At 41.0% G+C, this 21,957-nt stretch overlaps 1 long non-coding RNA gene across 1 annotated transcript; it reads right to left on the minus strand.

Annotated features, from left to right (window-relative positions):
• Positions 1-844: 844 nt before the first annotated feature.
• Positions 845-21,881, minus strand: LOC115465056. Its single transcript, XR_003941313.1, has 3 exons — positions 21,805-21,881; positions 17,788-17,869; positions 845-1,511 (listed from the first exon to the last, which is right to left on the minus strand). It is a non-coding gene; the product is annotated as an uncharacterized LOC115465056 (long non-coding RNA).
• Between the last annotated feature and the right edge of the window lie 76 nt (positions 21,882-21,957).

Consider the following 21,957-nt stretch of genomic DNA (forward strand, 5'->3'; position numbering starts at 1 on the left):
AAAGGGGTATTGGGCAGGGGTGGCAGCCCGAGTGGAGGAGGGGCGGCAGCCCGTGCCCAGTTCTGTCTCTCAGTGGCCCTGCCGCATTTCATGATGGAAGATCTACCAACCCCTGCATATATCCCAGAGCTAGTCCAAATAATATTTAATACACAAAAGTGCATAACTTAAAAGCAATGTGTGCTTTAATTGGAAGCCAATGTAATAATTGCAATATTGGACTCACTCTTTCATAGCAAGATTTTTTGCTTAAATATTTTTGCTTGCTAACATTTTGAGTGGGTATTTTGTCTGGGTAATTTTATAAAACATTATATATGTGTGATGAGTGAAAAGCACCTATTTACAGTCTATTTTAAAAAAGACACATAGGCAGGTATGTATCTCTATAAAATACTAGCACAAAGTTTGCAGAAATAGTCCTGGATTGAGTTCACCAACATTCACATATGCTTAGGTGCAGGTGCAAATGTTAGCATGTGAAGTATGTGCAGAGTTTACAAAATGTGTTTTTGAATCGTGATTTTGCCTGTGCTCCGCCCAAACTCTTCCTGTGAACACATTTACTTTTAAAACAAATAGGAGGAAATATTTTTTAACTCAAAGAATGGTTAAGCTCTGAAACTCATTGCTGGGGGGGGGGGGGGGGGGGATGTGGTAGCAGCGGTTACCGTATCTGGGTTTAAAAAAGGTTTGGATAAGTTCCTGGAGGAAAAGTCTATAGTCTGCTATTGAGACAGATATGGGGGAAGCCACTAATTGCCCTGGGAATAGAAGCATGGAATGTTGGGCTTCTGACAGGTACTTGTGACCTGGATTAGCCACTGTTGGAAGCAGGATACTGGGCTAGATGGATAATTGGTTTGACCCAGTATGGCTATTGTTATGGTCTTATGTACTCTAAAGTCACATACAAATATGCACCAAATTTGCCCCATGTATACTTATACAGTGCGTTCATATTATGTCTTTTACACTCATAAGCCAGTATATAGACACAAAATATCCTCTATAACATGACCGCTTTAAAGTGTACATGTACTTCCCATTATACAGGGAGAATATTCATTTCAAATACATTCCCTGTTGACATTTACTCCTCCTCCAGGTCACACTTAAGTGTGAGCTCTCAGCTATCTGCTCATTTGGACCTAGGGTTTGAAAAGTGAATGAGAGAATGATTGTGCTCATCCCTGTAGCCTTATAAACTTACCTAAAAAAGTCCAAATTGTTGTGATATGAACTGGAACCGAGCTGGTCATTAATTAGCTAAAACTAAAACTAAATAAATGTGTGCGTTTCTTATACAGTGTGTAGAATTGCAAACATCCATTGCAGAGGTTGAAGAACATGACAAGATCACTGTCAAGGATTCCAGGTCAAAACTGGCTAAGCAGGAGGACACTCTGCAGAAGTCCAAGCAGGATATGTTGTGTCAGCTGTGAGAGTACCAAAAGCAGATGAATGTCAAGCTGGCCCTGGACATTGAGATCGCCACCTACAGGAAGCTGCTGGAAGGAGAGGACAGCAGATAAGTGCAGTTAGAAAGATAATACCATGGGTGTTTATATGTTTATATATATATATATATTGTCTAGAATTGGGGGGTCCCGAGCCCCATTCAAGAAGGCTAGAGTGACCTTAATCTGACTCCATCTCTAAATAACACTAGTACTGGGGTAATCAAGGAGTTATTGCCTCTAAGGGAGACGTTAGGTCTAAGGAAAAGATACCAGCCTTATAACAAACTGGATTTAGATTACAAGTTATACAATGCATTTATACTTACAGCCTTTGATCATTAAGTGAAGCCCACAAATCATCATTTGGAATGAGGAGTTTATTTGCTAAGGTATAAGTCAAATCAGTGATTGACAACAGGCATGTACAATCAATTAATTATAGGAATATAATAAGCTACAAACAGGTGTTAATTATTTGCTAATGTTTTATAATTTCTTTTACCAATTGGAGGTTTTACAAGGGAAAGCAACTAGGAAATTTGTCAATTTTGTTGGACACATTGGTTTCCCTTGGAGAGAGAGTGCCAACCCTTGTCTCTCTAACTCAAACCAGGAAATACCCTGATTTTTATAAGTGCCTTCAGGATATGGATAATATGACAGTAGATATACCTGATTGGATCTATGCTAATGTCATGGTTGTCACTGATTGGCTCATGCTAATGAGTAGCTTCTATCTTGCTAACATGGTTTTGTCTTTAGCTCGCTTCTTAAGCAAGACCCTGCTCACAGGAAAGTCTCCCTCCTCTCTTGGACAGCTCCCTTTTTGTAAACACTTCCCTAGATACGGACATCCAAACATCCAAACATGGACATCTCTGTCTTATATCATCTTGTGATCTGACTTAGGATTTTAGCCATCAATTCCTTGATCTTGGCTTTTGCACTGCTTTTGAATGTCACACTAAATTCTAATGAGGCCTAGTCAGTGCCTTTTAGCAGTTTAAGCTGTTTAAGGTATGTAAATTGACCCACCACTATTCCAGTGGATGGATCCCAAGCGGGGACACATATTAACTTACAGGAAAAGCATGTCCTTGCTCAGCCAGTCATAGATTTTTAAACCAAGCTGGTATTTTTACAGCCTTAGTCCTAAAATCTGGCCTTCCACCCTTCCGGTGGGCATCCAGTGAGGGCCTCTTGCTGTAGTATAATTATACATTCCCCACTTGTCACCCCCTCTGGAGAGGGGTGACACAAAGCTCGTCAAGCTCGTCATCATCCATTCCAGAAGGTGGCAAGCTATCAAACGAGAGGGGGAGTTTGGGTCTTACAAATTGCTAGAAGGTATGGTGCAAGATAGGAAACTTCATTCTCAGGTGATATATTATTTGGGCATATGGAATTCCCTTTATATTACCCAACCCCTTGGGCCTTAATCTTGATGTTACCCCTCTTGAGGTAATAGCAATTTCAGGTGGATCATACTAATAAACACTTTCAGGTCTTTCTATTGCTTCTATTGTATCTGTTGCACAGTGCATGGAGAGATAATCTAATGTATCTATCTCAGTGGTCTTGAGAAGGAACAGTGGTTTCGATCAAGCATTGTTATGGGCTCAACAAATACATGGTTAGCACTCAGACTGCAGACTGTTTTAGGTTGTAGGTATTCAGAATCCTTAAACAGGTATGAGGTTGTCTTATACAGCAAAAAGGGTCAATCCTAGGAAAATTTATATTTAACAAAGGTCATGCATGGAACTTGACATATGCATAATGATCTGGAAGTATGGGAAGCATTTTATATATCCGTTACCCCCCCTTGGAGCTTAATCAAACCTACAGAAAGACATGCAGCTTAAGTAAGCTTAAGTAAGCCTACACCAAAGTTAAACAATTGCATAACTGTTTGATACTAACAGGGTTTACACCTACATTATGATATCATAGCCAGTATTAGGGTTTGATGTTACCCTTGTATCTGAGCAATATCAACTTCAATTTCAATTTCAATTACATAAACAGAAATAACGGGAAAACTGTTAGAAAAGCAATTAGAACAATAAAGGAAATAATAGGGAAATAAAAATAAAACCTTTTCAATATCTAGACAGGATTACTGCTAAACTGAAAATAAAACAAAATATGAATCTATAATGTCCATAAACAGCAACAGTAATTCTCAAATTAAGTATCAGTTCTGAATTCTCTTTCATCGATCATGGTTGAGGCGGTGGAAGCACTGAAGAATCTGGACGGAGATCTGGAAGATCTAACAGGGCTGGGTTTTCAGGCTGGCCTGCTGAAGGAAGTGGCTGGTCTTGAGATGGGTAGGCTGGTAACATCTGGTTCTACGGCTGAGTAAACCCGTATATCTTTCACATGGACCCAAAACTTGTGATCCAGTAGTTTGCAAGGTGTAAAGATTATTGCCACAACCTTGGGGGATCTAACATCATTTGGGCCTGGATAGATCTTGAAGACGTACTTGTGGTGTACAAACTTGGATCTTTCCAAGTCTTTATTCTAGGCATGCACAATCATAATTAGTCCTTCAAGAGTCAGAGTTTAGCAAAGGAATAAGCAAAATGACTGTATGCCTGAATGATACATTGCCATATCTTGGTGGGCATAATCAGTGTGAATTGAATAAATGTCAAGAGAAATGAAAGACAATGTAAACATGGAGAAAACAGTGCTAATTAAGTGCAAAAACAAAAGGGAAACCAATTTACATAAATAGGTAAGGATTGGGAATTGGGATTTGGAATTGGGATTTGCAATTGGGATTTGGAATTGGGATTTGCATAATATATCCCCACTTCTGGCTTGCATAATGTGCGAGACAGATTGGTAATTATTACGAAGACATGATCAAATAACAATGGTTAAGTATATGGAACAAAAGAAAAGAGTAAAAATTAAAATTTAGAGATGATGGTAAATGTTCAAGTTATTGATGTATGGAGGGCAATGTGTTGCAATCTATTGCCAATAGATATGGAATCTTCACCTGCGATGACTAACATTCACCAAGGGTTGGGCCCTCAGTTGCAGGAGGCCAGCAGGACTTATGAGTTAGATGATCCAGAAAGAAGGGTAGCTTAGGAAATAGTCATAATCAAAGCAGAAGACTAATGTGCAGAAATTTAAAACTCATAACTAGTCCAGGTTGGAAGTATCTTCTGGAATCACGGTCGCTGTCTGTTGTAACAGAGAGCTCATATGTAAAGTGTCATGTAGGTTTTGGAAAAGATGAGCCTGCAAAAATATTTAATACAGTAGAATATTTAAGTGCATAACCAAGAAGGTCTAAATTGATGACATCATTTGGACAAAAGAAAATTCTCATTGGAGAAGTTGGTGCTCCTTTTTCTTGCCAGAGGTCAGTTGCAGTAGAAGTACTAAACTGGAATAGAGGTGGTAGATCAGGAATTGGTTTTGCAGTCTTTAGTCAACCTACAGTACTGATTAAATAGAGATGACATACAAGTAATGCCTAGTATTTAAATCTTAGCACAGGATCATTAGAAAGAAAAAATCAAAGAATGTATTGTTAGTTCCTTGGTGCACCAGTATGTGGAGCATAGTTTCAATATATAAAATCATAAGTTACAAGTAGAAAACAATTTTTCTCTGTAGATGAGATGTTGCTGGCACAGGAAGTCAGCATAGTCTGAGGAAACATTGTGGTCAGAGTCTGCTCCAGGAAAATACAGCCCTTAATATGATATTTAGAGAGATAGAGAAAAGCCAATATCAGAAAAGAAAGATGTAAAAACTATATATTTCTATGAGGCCTCCTCACGTGACCTTTACAAGGTTTAAATAGGTCAAATGAGAAGGACAATAACCTATAGTCCTCTGTAATAGTTCACAGCCAATTTGGAAAATGAAAATTATATTAAATTTTAAACTGATCCTTTCTATGCTTTCACAATTTGGGCCCTAAATTATGACAGCATATCAAGATTCACATTCAGAGGGATAGCTAAAAATAAGCTTATATATTCCCAGGAATCAATTTACAATTTAGAGTATATTTTAAATACAGAGGAGGAGCCAATTTATAAGCAGGAGACACGTAGAAGCATGTCTTAGTAAAATTCAAAAAATTAAAGATATAATGCAATAAATGCACACAATTGACCAGTAGGCTATGTTCATATGATAAATGGAACAGCTTGTAAGCCTATATTGTAAATTGAATTCTAAACAAAGAGTAGCAAGGATAATACAGAATCATAGAAAAACCCATCTAGTTATTAAAAATCTGAAACACGTAATGAATTCCTGTATCATATACTGAGTTCAAAGCTTTTGTAAAAATGAACTTAAGAGAAAATAAGAACTACAAGGGTTAATCTCTGTCATTCGGTCCTAAGGAAATCACGAAATAACGGTGTTTCCTGTGCTTATCTTGAGTTTACTGCTCACTGCAAGCATTGGATATTATGGTGACTGAAAATAGGGCTATACATCAGACCAAAACTGTAAGTTGAAGTTTTTATATTAATACTTCATGCTGGTGTAATTAGTCTTCATAGAATTAATACTTCAGGAGAGGAAAAGAGGAGAAGGTTATTACTTTATCTGCTACCAGAGGTACGGTTCTCAATGAAGAGGAAATTGGCAATTGTAGCTAGTCTTATCTGAACATAGCTCTGAAATAATAGCAACCTGAATTTCTTTAGTTCAGATTTACTAGTTAATTATGTTATGCAAGGGTTAATCTCCGAACCCTATTGCATACATAATAAGGCAGGCACCGTAGTATTATGGAATCCGGAAACGAAATTTAACTGTGCCATTTGGGGTTTGAGAACCAAAAATGCTGAAACTCTATACAATAATATATCTTAAAACTATAAATCTTTAAGAGGCAGGGAAGGAAGTTTGAGAGTAGTAGATAAGACGTGAAAAGAAAAATTAAAACACTTAATACATTATTACGGAACACATCCCCAATAGAGAACCAGGAAGTGAACATCAGCACTAGTTATTTTAACCAACATCACAAAGAAACAGTGTTTTAGATGGCATATAATATAGAACCTTTCATAGGAAATATCTGAAACAATTATGTAATTTTCAAAGAACACATACACGGACGCACACCTATAAAATTAAAACTAAAAAGTGCTTGCATTTCTAGTGAAAGCAATTTACCAGAAGTCAAAAACAATCAGGTATTTAACATCACGTCACAAATCAAACAAACATTGCTTAAATGAAATAATATACAATCCTGGAAAAAAACACTCCTTTGAGATTTACTACCACTGCAGTTGATAGGCAATCTCTCAGAGTAACCTTAAAGCACTAATTTTAAAACTAAAGAAATGTTTCCTTAATAATTAACTGGTTTAATATATGCCATCTATCACAGGACACACAGGAACATATAGACGTGAAATTAAAACTGTAACCTAATCCTGATATGTAGAAAACTTAAAGCTCAGAAGAGGAAGCAAGATATTTTTTAATGTAGTTCAAAAGCAATCATTGGAATTGTGCACAGTTAAGGAATTGTATAGGGTTTCAAAAGGAAAAAAAAATATAAAAATAAATATTCCAGTAGCCAATCACAAGTCACAGCACACAAACAGAAAAGGAAAACCACAGTCATACACAGACACAGTTGTTGTCCCACATACAGAGGTGTCCCTGTGTATTGAGGACAAAATCTTAATCCTAAATTTGGTAAAATAAAACATTTAAATTAGAGCTAATCCAACATGCCATGAAAGTATACAACGGCAAGCTTAATAGTAACACATACAATAAATGAAAATATACTCACGATTCGTGCAATGTAATCTCCAGCGCAGAAAATCAATTGAAAAAGAGAACAGTTGGCGGGATCACTATGCCCTTCTGAACTCTCGGTGGCATAGGGAGGTCAACCGCAAAATAGAAAGGTTTGTTCCAGAAAGTCCTTACCAGAGATCTGAATAGATGTCAGATCACCAGTATCTGGTGTTGGTTGCGGAAGATATGACATAATGGGTAGTGAACAACATCACCCAATATGTATAACCACGGGACCTAGTGAGCAAGTGGTCTACAAATGAGCTTCAGACCTGTAACATGCTATAGAAAAAAATGAACTATTGTAATAATATATATATTGACCAGACCTAGAACCTGGTACAAGGTCAGTGGTTCAAAGAGCAGCTTCAGAGATAACAGGGAGATCTTGAAATGATAATGTGCTAACAGTGTACAAAAACATGCGATGATTATTCTGATAGTAGAACATGCAGAGACATAACACATTCATACTCATGCATCTGCTAATGTACTCCAACTTAGGGACCTAAAATAAAAATTACTAATTAGCGGAAAGCTCAACGCTTTGACCGCTAGTGAAATAAAAAGGGAGAGAGACAAAAACAGTAAACAGGGATGTACCCAAAGAGTGGGTAAATAAGTGAATAAATACCTAGTGTCAGCTATTATATATATTCTACTCTATCCCAAATTAATGAATACTACTCTCCAGAGTGTGCTTCTAAAGGCATAAAGAAACCCCGTTTCCCTGCCTGCCAAGAGCAATCCACGTTACTTGGCCATGAGCTCCGGCTCATGATAGAGCCCCTAAAAAAGGGACATTGCAACCATTCCCAAAAAGAACTCAATAAACCAGCGAATAAGGTCTCATGAGTCGAAGAGCAGCGGTCCAATGGGTTTCCGCTGGTTCGGGCATCTCACGCGACTAACCACCCCGATGGGCCTTTAAAACTTTGGTGGCATCCACTCAACAAAGCATGTAAAAATTTTATGGCTAGGCAGCATCTCACATACAGCATCCCACATAACCCAACCGACCTAAAAAGAATTTATGGCGAGGCAGCATCCACATAAGCTAACCGTCAAAAAATATGGAAAAGCCCTCGTCAACTAGTCCAAACTCGCAACGAAATGCGTCAGACGTCTCTATATTGCTCCCGCGGTCATCTGAACTAGGTAACTCATATGTGGGCAATAAAGCCGAATCCGCAGGCCACTCCGAAAATGGAATGGAAGTCTGCTTCTACTAATTGAGATACCGTCATCCATTTAAGGGTAACCTTTGATGGATGTAAGCCCCAGGCATCGGTATCGAACCCAATGATTATAGCGTGACACTAGTATATAAGAAAACAATAAAAGTATAGTATGTCCCGGGGAAAAGCCCCTGAAAATTACTATAGAAGTGGTAGAAAAATAGAGAAAAAACGAAATATTCCAAAGCAAAACAAAACAAATGTAAGCTCTTCGGGGAAGGCACAGTCATAAAAAGAGCCTTTAGTTGGAACACCTTAGTCAGGACAAAAAATGTGAAAAATTCCACGTTCATCATTCACTAGACAATATATTTTCCACTCAACAAACCAGGAGAAGGAAACTCAAAAGCATTAGAACGGAACAGCTGACAGTGAAGAAGCCTATAATGCAAAAGCAAACAGTACAAATTCATTCGTTCAGTTATGTCAGGAGTGAAGAAGACAATTTAATTAGAAATAAACAAGTAAAAAGTTGTGTAGTTTCAGCCACAAATCAAAATACAAAAATGAGCACTGCAATTCAAGCACGAAAGTCTGAAAGAAAAGTATCATGCCTAAAAAGGGAAGTGGGTGGGATTAAAAATATTGACAGACAACCGTAGCGAACCAATAAGTAAGCAGTTGTATAAGGCTGAGCTAAACTTAACGCTGGCAGATAGCTCAGAGAAATCAATAAGCAGTCCATGAAATATACACAAAATAAATTTTGAAAGCCCTGTAACAGCATGGTGAGCAAGTCTTATTTAAGCTAATATAAAGGATAGCAAGGGGGAAAAAAAGTGCAAAACCACTAGAGACTGAGACAGAGCAACCATCAAGAAAGGGAGGGGCAGTGCTGGAGGAGAGTAAGTAAGAGAAGGACGGCTAGGCACCTGCTGAAAAAACTGCTAAAACAATCACCAGCTAAGGGATAAATGCAGAAACCATAAAATACGTGCAGCAATAGCAGGGGCTCTACCCACTTGAAAAATAGAATGTAAGGGAGAAATTGAAATCAGGCTGACAGACTGGCAATAGATTCAGTGAAACAGGAAATAAGCACCGGAAACTGTTGCCAAGCAATAATGAGCATCTTAGAAACAGTCTGTACAGGAGTACAACAGGAAAAAAGTTTACGCCCAAGCGAGAAAAGGGGAAGTGAAAAAAATGTCGCAGTAAAAAAAGGAAAGGGACTACGCAGGAGAAATAGAGATAAGATTTAGTATCGTGAACTCCTGTATTAATCAAACCTTTGAAACTTCATAACCACATTGTGGAACACGATAAGATCTACCAAACTGTCTCTTGCAGCATAAAACAAACAAAAAAAAACCCTGTCTCTGAGTTTTAACGAAACCGGGCAACAGATTAGATTGCCAAATAAAGCATCTTAATTCTGAAAGTCTCAGAAACAGTTTTAGAAAGCAAAAATAAAACAGCAGTTTATAAATTCAGCCAAAAATTATGCTATGAAAGCTGTATGACAGGAAGGAAGGGGGGGCGGAGAAAGAGTGCCCATAAAGTCTGGCAGTAACAGAAAGATAAGGAAGCAAGACTTACTACGCAGTTTTAAATGTGAAGCCAACGCACAACTAGAAAGAAGATTTAAACAATAAATCGTGCACAACAACACATCAGGACAGTTTCTAACAGGGATGGGGAGAAATCAACAGTGGCCAGAAACAGAATAGGCGAGAGTGAGCATCTGAGGGAGCAGGAACAGAGGTGGGGGCAAGCCTGTCAGTGTTGAAGCATAAGACAGATACCACACAAACCAGAATGATTGGAAGGGAGAGATAGAAGATTATAGAGAACTACCTTGAGTATCACAGACCAGAGTAGGACCACAATCAAAACGGCCAGGGATGGAGAAGAACATAACGAGAATGAACATAAGAGGAAGAGGGACAGGAGAACAGGGAGAAAAGAACTGAGTATACGAAAGGACGGACAGAATTCACTGACTGCGATAGGAAAGTATAACGGAAGGGAAATTGACAGTGGCTTAACCACAGGAAGGAGTGAAAGCTTAGAGAGAGAAAGCAGAATGCTGTAATAAGGGGTATGAAACACCGGGGAGGAAATTCTGGATCTTTATGAGGGACAGCAATCAATTGGAAGATAAAACAACAGAATTTTAGTCAAGAACTATAAGTAACCCCACTTTGACAAAAATTCTGGTGGCGTGTTCAAATCGAACGGAGGGTCACCAATGTCTAGAATTGGGGGGTCCCGAGCCCCCCCCAAGAAGGCTAGAGTGACCTTAATCTGACTCCATCTCTAAATAACACTAGTACTTGGGGTAATCAAGGAGTTATTGCCTCTAAGGGAGACGTTAGGTCTAAGGAAAAGATACCAGCCTTATAACAAACTGGATTTAGATTACAAGTTATACAATGCATTTATACTTACAGCCTTTGATCATTAAGTGAAGCCCACAAATCATCATTTGGAATGAGGAGTTTATTTGCTAAGGTATAAGTCAAATCAGTGATTGACAACAGGCATGTACAATCAATTAATTATAGGAATATAATAAGCTACAAACAGGTGTTAATTATTTGCTAATGTTTTATAATTTCTTTTACCAATTGGAGGTTTTACAAGGGAAAGCAACTAGGAAATTTGTCAATTTTGTTGGACACATTGGTTTCCCTTGGAGAGAGAGTGCCAACCCTTGTCTCTCTAACTCAAACCAGGAAATACCCTGATTTTTATAAGTGCCTTCAGGATATGGATAATATGACAGTAGATATACCTGATTGGATCTATGCTAATGTCATGGTTGTCACTGATTGGCTCATGCTAATGAGTAGCTTCTATCTTGCTAACATGGTTTTGTCTTTAGCTCGCTTCTTAAGCAAGACCCTGCTCACAGGAAAGTCTCCCTCCTCTCTTGGACAGCTCCCTTTTTGTAAACACTTCCCTAGATACGGACATCCAAACATCCAAACATGGACATCTCTGTCTTATATCATCTTGTGATCTGACTTAGGATTTTAGCCATCAATTCCTTGATCTTGGCTTTTGCACTGCTTTTGAATGTCACACTAAATTCTAATGAGGCCTAGTCAGTGCCTTTTAGCAGTTTAAGCTGTTTAAGGTATGTAAATTGACCCACCACTATTCCAGTGGATGGATCCCAAGCGGGGACACATATTAACTTACAGGAAAAGCATGTCCTTGCTCAGCCAGTCATAGATTTTTAAACCAAGCTGGTATTTTTACAGCCTTAGTCCTAAAATCTGGCCTTCCACCCTTCCGGTGGGCATCCAGTGAGGGCCTCTTGCTGTAGTATAATTATACAATATATATATATATATATATATATATATATGTGTGTGTTTGTGTGTATGTGTGCGTGTGTATGTGTGTGTAAGTTATTAATTAAATAATTGATAAATCAGTATAGCTGCATATCAAAAAGCATGAGTTGAATCAGTCCTGACTTTTTACCCTGATTGCATTAATTGGACTTGTATTTTCTTTAGAAAACTGGAACTAGCTCACGGACACAAGGATGGAAATTTTATAACAGGGCACCTAAGCTATGAAGCCACATAAGCGTATATGATGTGCCTATTTTCTAAAGGAACATGTGTGCCTATGTGTCTGTATGAAATTGCCCTTTGGAAAGTGGACACATTTACACCTGATCTAAGCCAGGTTCTAATGGTCCACCTCAATTTGTGCAGACACGTTTATCTGATATCACACATACATATCTTGAAAATCTGCCCCAGCTCCATCCAACTTCTGCCATCAAGGTTCTGCTGGTTCTATTCAAAAATATGCACCACATATCCAAAGCCCACACGTTTAGCATGTATATACGCCCAGGAAATTTTAGAAGCAACTATTTCTGTGGGTGAAATGCAGTTTGACCGATTGAAAAGCTTCATAAAATTACTCTCAATGGAAGTAAAACCATAGCTGACTCAGCCTGTCCCTTATGACACAAAGTTATATGGTCATTCTAGATCAGGTGCTTCCCAAACCTGTCCAAAGGGACCCTCAGTCAAGCTTTCAGAATATTCATAATGAATATGCATGAGATACATTTGCATGTTCTGCCTTCATGGGAGGCGTGTTTGACATACACATACTCACTGTGGATACCCTGGAAACCCATCTGACTGGGGTCCACTAGTTAAGGTTTGAGAACAACTGCTGTCTATGCCTATTCAACCATCTTTATGAAATAAACTGATGGCTTTAGTTCTGTTTCTTCATCAACATGTATTCCATATTACCAAAGCATCCATCATAAGTGTCAACAAGTACATAAGAACATAAGTGTTGCGATACTGGGACAGATCAAAGGTCCATCAAGCCTATTTCCTGTTTCCAACAGTGGCCAATCCAGGTCACAAGTATTTGGTAAGATCCCAGAACAGTAAATAGATTTTATGCTGCTTATCCTAGAAATAAGCAGTGGATTTTCCCAAGTCCATCTTAATAATGTCTTATGGACATTTCTTTTAGGAAATGAGTCAAACCTTTTTTTAAACCCTGCTAAGCTAATTGCTTTTACCATGTTCTCTGGCAACAAATTCCAGAGGTTAATTGCATGTTGAGTGAAGGCATATTTTCTCTGGTTTGTTTTAACTTTACTACTTAGTTCATTGTGTGCCCCCTAGTCCTAGCATTTTTGGAAAGAGTAAACAAGCGATTCATGTCTAGCTATTCCACTCAGTGTTTTATAGACCTCTATCATATCTTCCCTCAGTCATCTCTTCTCCAAGTTGAAGACCCCCAGCCACTGTAGTTTTTCCTCATAGGGAATTTGCCCCATCCCCTTTATCATTTTCGTTGCCCTTCTCTGTACTTTTTCTAAATCTACTGGGACCAATATTCATACTAGAGACCTGCACGGGAATGGGGTTTGCAGGAATCCCACGGAACCCCCCACGGGATTCACGCGGGGATGGAAGCAGTTCTGCGGGGATCCCGTGGGGACGGAAGTAGTTCCTGCGGGGTTCCCGTGGGGACAGAAGCAGTTCCTGTGGGGTTCCTGTGGGGACAACAGCAGTTCCTGTGGGGTTCTAGTGGAAGTGTATGCTGCACTTGCGCCAGCCTCTCACCCACCGATTACCAAGTTCTTTGAGTGCTGTCTCCTCCTCCTTGCTTGAACAGCACTGATGCGGAAAGTCTCCATTAAGGAGGTGGTAGAGACACAAATGGTGATGAAATTCAAAAAGGCATGGGATGAACACAGAGAATCTCTAATTAGAAAATGTAAGTTATAAAAAAACCTAAACTTAAATGGCTGCTTCTGTGTGGATGTGTTGAGTGACACTTAGATGGCGACTCTGGCTGTGATGAACTAGGGCTGATACCAGGAGATCTGTAAGGTCTGTGTCTCATATATGGCAATCTGGTTTAGGATTGGCTGGAAAAGGTTTAGACAGCAACTTTAGAGGCTGGAACATGAGGACAATGCTGGACAGACTTTTACGGTCCGTGTCCCGCAAATGAGAAGATGAATAGGCTGGAGTGAGCTTCGAGGGCAACTCCAGCAGTTGGAACATAAGGATAGGGCCAGGTGGACTTCTGTGGTCTATGTCCCAGAAACACCACAGAAAGACCATAATCAAGTATATAATATCACATTCATTGCTGATTTAATCATGAATTGATAATGATTGTGACTATTGGGAAGACTGGATGGACTGATATGGTTTTTATCTGCTGTCATTTACTATGTTACTATTAATCTTCTCTGCTCCTGGGCTGACACGCAGACCTCAGCTCCGATATAGGCACGAGCATCAGATGTCACCTGACCTACTGGCGCGTGCATGTGGTGATCTCTTAGCATACAGTGCCAGTGAATCAGAGAAGTCTTACATGTGCGCACCAGAATGTTCTGACTTCCGTTCCTTCCTTGCCTGCAGTGCTGCGGCTCAAACCCAGAGAGAGACCGACAGGCAGATGATCAAAAGCCCCGCGCTGTTCCAAACAGCGCTCTAAAAATAGCGCTGGAACAGAGAAACTCCCTTATATGGTGTGTAGCCCCACCCAGCGCATCCCAGGATGCACTGCACAGGGCTGGGTGCCGCCATTTTGCGGCGTCGAAGGAAGGAAGAGGAGGGAGGCAGGCTGCGTCCCTCCTCCAACCAAGGTAGGGGGGCGGGCAGGTGGGCAGGCAGAGAGGGAGGGTGGGCGTTGGATGGCAGAACAGACCTGACCCTTGCCAATGCTGGGGGTTGGGTTGGGGGGGCCGGCGGTCCAGCGGACCTCCAGCCCCCCTGTCGCTGGGGGGGGGGGGGCAAACACTGGGCCACCAGGGACCATTTTCGTGGGGTTTGGGGGGCTGGAGACCCTCCAGATCTCCAGCTCTCCCTGAACCTAGGGGGGGGTGGGATCGTCGGAGGGGGGGGGGGGGGGGGGACTGGAGCTCATATAACAAATCCAAAAATTCAAAATTTTGATGAATCTTGAAAGCGCCTGTTCAAGCCATAGTAATGCTGAACATATCAGTATTTTACTCCATGCTCAGATTTAGTCTGCCAATGGGACCCATTTTGCCAACAAACAGCTTCATCAGGGTCAAATATATTACAGACTTCAAATTTGGGAAACCTGTGTATAGATCGGAGACCACTTCACATCTCCAAAATGGTGCCATTTTGGACATGTGAAGTGGTCTCCGATCTAAGTCTGAGCATGGAGTAAAATACTGACATGTTCAGCATTACTATGGCTTGAACAGGCGCTTTCAAGATTCATCAAAATTTTGTTATATGAGCTCCACTTTTATCTAGTGCAGTGATATTCATACTTAGCCAGTTATCTTCTAACCAGCCAAAGATATCTCACTTATTCACAGGGCCAAATATAGCCGCTGAAGTGGGGCTGAAAATCAACTAATAGCCAGTTATGTCGGCTGATACATCTGGCTATCTGCTAACTGGCTATATTCAGTGGGAGATAGCCGGCTATCCCCCGCTGAATATCACTGAATAGCCAGTTATGGAACATTTCACTGGCCAGGTGCAGATCCTGACTGGTTAAATGCTTTTGAATATCATGGGGATTATATCTTTTTTGAGATGCAGTATTCAGAACTGCACACAGTATTCAAGGTGCAATTGCACCATGGAGCAATACAAATGCATTATAACATTCTCATTTTTGTTTTCCATTCCTTTCCTAATAATTCCTAATATTCTATTTGCTTTCTTAGCTGCCGCCGCACACTGAGCAGTTTTCAATGTATGATCAACAATGACACCTTTTCTGGGCGGTGAACCCTAATGTGGAACCTTGTATCACATATTTATAGTTTGGGTTCCTCTTTCCCACATGCATCACTTTACACTTGCTCACATTAAATGTCTTCAGCTATTTCTATAGTGTCCCTCGAGACCAGCACAGGCAAATGGGTTATGCACCCCTGCCAGCAGATAGAGACTGAGAACCAATGAGTTCTATGTATCTATAAGTGGACTATGCAGTCGCCCTACAGCCAGTCTATTCTCAATCTCCAGCAGATGGTAGAAGTGGTAAGTCTATGCAGTCCTGTCTGGTAGTGAGGCCTTTATGGAGTATTGGGCTCCTGGGGATTTGTCTTGTTTTCTTTCTACTTAAAAAAACAAAAAAAACAGATGTTTGGTCTATCTTCCCTCTGTTTAGTGTTTTGTGACAGCTTTTTGCAAGGACTTCAGCAGTCTCCATTGCCTCTGGGATGTCAAAACTAGGTGGCCAGGTCCCTCCTTCCCTTCCCCCCACATCCTCTGTGGTGACTAGTGCTTCAGCTGGCCTTCTGCGTCTTAAGGCTGAAGGACAGTCTTGAGAGCTTGGGGGTCTGACCAGTCTCTGTGAAAAAAACAGACAGTGATTGTACTGTCAGCCTCGGCAGCACTGTGCTCCTCACAGCCCCTCTGTCTTGTTCATCTTACTAGGTGTTCAAGCAGTTTGTGCAATTGCCTCTGGGGTTGCCGAGGGAGGCAGCCGGTTGTTTTGTTGAGTCGGTGTGAAGCCCCGCCCAGTACATCCCAGGATACACTGGGCAGGGCTGGGCACCGCCATTTTATAGGCAGCACCGAAGGAAGAGGTCACCTCCCTCCTCCAACTTAAGGTAGGTGTAGGGGGGTTGTCGATCACCCACTGGACCACCAGGGACTTCTTACGAATGCTGGGAGGGGGGGGGGTAGGGGGGCTGGAGACCCTCTGGATCTCCAGCCCTCCCTGAACCCGTATTGCGGGGGTCTGGGGGACCGGAGGTCCGTCAAACCTCCAGCACCCGTTTCGTCTTGCTCAGAGCAGGGGTAGTTGGGGGTCTGGTGGTCCCATGGACATCCAGCCCTTGTGTTTGACAGATCTGGACAATGCACTCAGGCACAATTCTCCCGCACTTCTACCCCATTATCAGAGAGAATTGTGTGCTTAAATTTGCATGCAATTATCTCTGATCATAGGTGCGGTAAAGCCCCACGCTGTTCCAGTACTATTTTTAGAGCGCTGTTTGGAACAGCGCAGGGCTTTTGATCATCTGCCCTTGAATTTCTTCCTCCTGTAAGAGAAAGTCTTCTTCACCCTCTGAGTTTCTAATGACAGCTTGTACTTGCACAGCACAGACCTATTGCTATATTTTTTCCTTCCTATGAATCCTGCCAGCATTTACCACCCAGCAGGCAAGCAATGCACCATTGTATTCTAATTGCTGTGTCTGGGGTGAAGTGAGTTCCAACACTTTTCTAGACAGCACATCTGCTTTTTCAGGGAGCAAAGCTGAGCTTCAAGCTCTGCAATCTTTCCTTCCCATTGTTTAGCAATCTCATCGCCAGAAGAAGTAATTTCTCATGCTGCACATCTCTCCACTTTTCCTTGTTTACCTAAGTCTAGAGTTACTGTACTGTCTCTCACCCCAGTGGAAGTGACTGCTACATCAAACCCAGGCCAAGCCCAGGGATGTGCACATTTTCCCATGAGTTCCACCACTGAGGCCCAGTGTGCAGAGCTAGGCTAACCTGGTCAATAATCACCCCCCCTTTCTATTCTGTTGTCATGTGCCTTATCTTGAATTTAAACATCATTGCAAGTGGCTAACTCTCAGTAAAAGCAGCACTATCTCAAAAAAAAAAAAAACAAGAGACTCCCTGCATCTGCTAAGCAAATCTCCTGATGTATTCTAATTAATTTTCAAATGTCAACATAGCGATCTGAGATGTCTGCATGTATCATTTAGAAAATACCCCTCATGTGCTGGCCTTGGGTGAATCTCTTTTTTTTCAATTTCCTAGAAATGTGTTGTGAAATTAGGGGGTAAGACTTATGCCTTTACTGACCTGGTTCATATAAAGAAGTTTTTGGAAGCTAGGAAACCTCCACTACTGATTGAAGTGTCTTCTCCTATTTTGAATGTTTCACCTGCAAAATAGTTAATAGTTTAAAAAAAAAAGCCTTTGGAAGAAATGTCCTTTATTTTTGTTTGATATTGGGGTAGGTTCTCCTCCTTCCCCATTTTCCTTTGCCCCCCCCCCCACCCCCCATTTTCATTTTTTATTTCTTAATATTGAGATTGTTTATGCTATTTTTTTTTCTATTTCACTAAATAGTCTTCCCTGTGTATTATTGTTTAGTTATTTCTTTGAATGAATAGCATTTTCTGTGGTCAAGTGTTATACTTGGGTTGTTTTTGAAATTTGTATAAATAAAACATTTAAAAAAAGAAAGAAAAAGATGCTAATCTAATCTAATATGGAGATTTCTATTATGTATTACTTAAATAGGCTCTAAGTGGATCACAATCAAAATAATGGGATCTGTCCCATTTTTTTTGAATTACATAGTCCTCACTCCATGCTCAAGGGCCCTCCAAATGTTAGGTAAACAAATAAGCCTTAATCGCCCTCCTAAATACAGAATAGCAGGTAATATGTCAGATATCTTTTGGTAATTAATGCATAGCTCCGGATCTATGCCTAGTAATTGCCTTTTGGGTATATTCAACCTCATTTCTAGAAGTCACTGAGGGGCCCTTTTACTAAGTCGTGTAATCATCTACGTGCGCCCAATGTGTGAACGTAGGAACGTGCAGGATGTCAGGACGACTCACACAGAAACAGAATCCTTCCATTCAGATTAGCAACAGCGCTGAAGAGGACTTTGACTGGCAGGGGTTGGGGACCCCCGCCAGCACAGGTACCTGACGGCGGTGGTGAAAAGGGGGGTCAAAAGGGTCGGCGGCGGGGGGGGGGGGCAGGGCCAAATCTAGGAAGGCCCATGCCCCCACGTAGCTACGCCCCTGGGTTCAGTAGACAAGATAAGGGAGCAGCGGTGAGATGTGTAACCTGGGAGCATTTATTTGAAGTCCACTGCAGTGCCTCCTAAGGTGCCCCATTACTTTTCTTGGATGTCTGTGTGGCCAGTCTATTAAGAATGCTGGCTGTTTCTACATCCCAATGGCTTGATTTTGTGCATTTTTTACTTGTTTTTTTCCCCCAAAAATGGACCAAAAAACACACAGAGCACAGCTAGCAAATAACCTTTAAAAAACCACAACATTTTTCTGTTTTGAAAATGGTTATATTCCCTACTTGAAATTTGGACGTTTTTAACAAAACGTCCAATGTTGGACTTAGACATCATATCAAAAATGCCCCTCCATGTGAGATTAGTGAAGGGAAACATAAAGTCAAAAATTAAAAGAAACTGATATCTTGACGAAGATCATAGATACCACCACAAATTTTAACTATGGCAGGTGTAGGCATGTTACTATAATGCTTACAACAGTGGCTCCCAAACCTGGTCCTTGAGGCACCCCACCCAATCAGGATATCCACAATGAATATTCATGAGAAAGATTTGCATGTGCTGTCTTCACTGCATGCAAATCTCACTCATGAATATTCATTGTGGATATCCTGAAAACCTGAGTGGCTGGGGTGCCTCCAGGACCAGGTTTGGGAATCACTGGCTTAACACACTCACACCCAGTGGCATACCGAGGGCGGGGCGGTGGGGGTGGACCACCCCGGGTGTACGCCGCTGGAGGGGTGCAGAAAGCAACCGTACCGCTGATGGCTCCGCTGGTTCCCTGCTCCCTCTGCCCTGGAACAGGTTACTTCCTGTTCCGGGACAGAGGGAGCAGGGAACCAGCGGAACCAGCAGCCACGCAGCTGCTCCCAACAGGTAAGAATGCACCCGGGGGGAGGGTGTTGATTCGCCGAGGGGGATGTCGATGCACCAGAGGGTGTTGTGCTGCACCCAGGGGGGGACGGATGCCGCTGAACCCGGTGGGGGGGGGGGGGGGCGCAGCGACGATCTGCCCCGGGTGGCAGCCAACCAAGGATCGCCACTGCTCACACCCACACACCCACATACATATCCATGCCCCCTCTCTCTCCCCTTCCCTCACACACATATCCATGCTCACATGCACAAATGCACACACACATACCCTTCTAGAAAGACATACAACCCAGAACATGAAGCACAATTACATGGATACACCCCAGACTGTTTTTGGTTTGGTTTGAAACTTTTCAGCTATCACTTAGGGAGGTGACCATGTTGTTATAATTAAGTCATTACCTGCTGCTTGTTAAACATAACATGAGAAGGGAGCTCTTGCCACAGTTTTGCCCTGGCAGCTATGCAATCCCCATGGTGGATGGAGGCAAAGAATTTCTTAAGGACATTCAATAGACCAAAAACCTTTCCTACTCACTGTCAAAGTGTTACTCCACCCTCTTTACAATTAAACCTGCATTTTAATCCAGCTGTTAAACCAAAATACATTAAATTTGTGCAGGGGCTACACAGTTGCAGGTTACTGCAGCTCCAAAAAAGCAATTTCACCTTTCAGAACTCCATCACAGAATGTTGTGCAGTTATAGGCAATGATTTAGTTTATGCTTCCCGTACAGGAGTTAAAGGTTTACATTTTTCTTAGTCTGTGGCTGTAATTCTTTCAATTTCCTTTAACAAATAAATGCTTCAGCTGTTGTGCCAAAATTCAAATGCTGATGTGAATCCCCCGACCCTATTTCTTGGCTAGTACATTCAGAAGTCAACATAAGTATTTTACCTTTTCTGTCTTAGGTTCAGTTTTGTGCCCTGAAGTGCCATGGTTTATTTATTTTTAGGGAAACACAGAGTAAATCACCAAGTGTACATCTGGCAAGAGCCCTTCCCTAAGAAACTGCTCTTTTTCCGGGGTAACATAAAAAAGTGAATGTATAGATGTTCCCAGAAAAGAGGAAGATTGGATGCTACCAGCATGTGGCATGATGGTCCCATGAAAGCATAAATATTAAAAGTTACTGTAGTTTACACAACAGAACAAATAACCTGTCCTGACCAATCTATTTATAATATACTGATCGGATTCCCTGTTTTGTCAAGGATTCATGTATGTAGAAGAAGTATGAAAGTTCATTTTCCAATCTTAATAAAATATGTTAAAATATGACTAGACCATGAAGGGATTACGAATGAGCATGGAGTATTTAAAAAGAAGGGGGGGAAGGGGATGAGTGAGAGGGGAGGGGGGAATAATAGTAACAAGGGGTTTAATCACGGAATAACGTAAGGTGTTACTATTGGAAATTACGGTTTGAGTTTAATGTAACATGCTGACTATTGTTTCTTGCAGTGTGCATGGCAAAAGTGAAGGTAGTAAGGGGGGAGGGGGATAAGAGAGGGTACTGTTACAAAAACAAAAACTGATGATAGCAACTTAAGATTAATGTACATAAGACCGACAGTTTTACAACTTGTTATGTATGTGCTCTAATGATGTGTTACCAGGTGAAATCATCAATAAAAAATGTTGACACATAAAATATCAAGAACAGGCAACATCACAATCAAACCATCTGCTAAGTCAACAAAGTCACAAGTTTTAATAACATATCATATCCAGAGTGATTGCCATACAAGTGCCAACTCTAGACACACAATTTTTTTCTAACTCCATGAAATGGAATTGAGCCCTTGACAGTCTTAACCTAGGGACAAAACATGCTCACTTTGTTTAAATAACCTTTCAGGCCTATGGTCCTATTCAACGTGCAAGAAAGATAGAAAGAAAAGAGAAATTATCCAAGATACTGCACTCCAATAACACACATTCTCATTATTCAACCCTTCAGCCTTCAGATGGTGAACACAATAGCGGAAGGCTTCCAAACCCATCTGTGGTTTAAGCTTTGCTTGTCTGAACAGATTCCAGAATTCCACTCCCTTCCCCTCCACCCCCTGCTAAATAAGCTTTAATTGCTATTACAAAATCACAGAATAATATATATAAATATAAAGATATATGTTAATAAAAAAACAAGAATAAAATAATTTACTGATCAGCTGTTACGTTCCCAGTTTTCAGAAATGCCAGACATCCACTTGATTCTCTGAGAATCAGAACGACAAGAGGGTGACTGTAAAATGATCAGCAGACAGACAAGCCCAGTGCTTATGTCCCAACCAAGTTCAAATTGTTCAGGCTGTGG

The sequence above is a fragment of the Microcaecilia unicolor genome, chromosome 3, assembly GCF_901765095.1.
Source record: "Microcaecilia unicolor chromosome 3, aMicUni1.1, whole genome shotgun sequence".
Classification (NCBI taxonomy): Eukaryota; Metazoa; Chordata; class Amphibia; order Gymnophiona; family Siphonopidae; genus Microcaecilia; species Microcaecilia unicolor.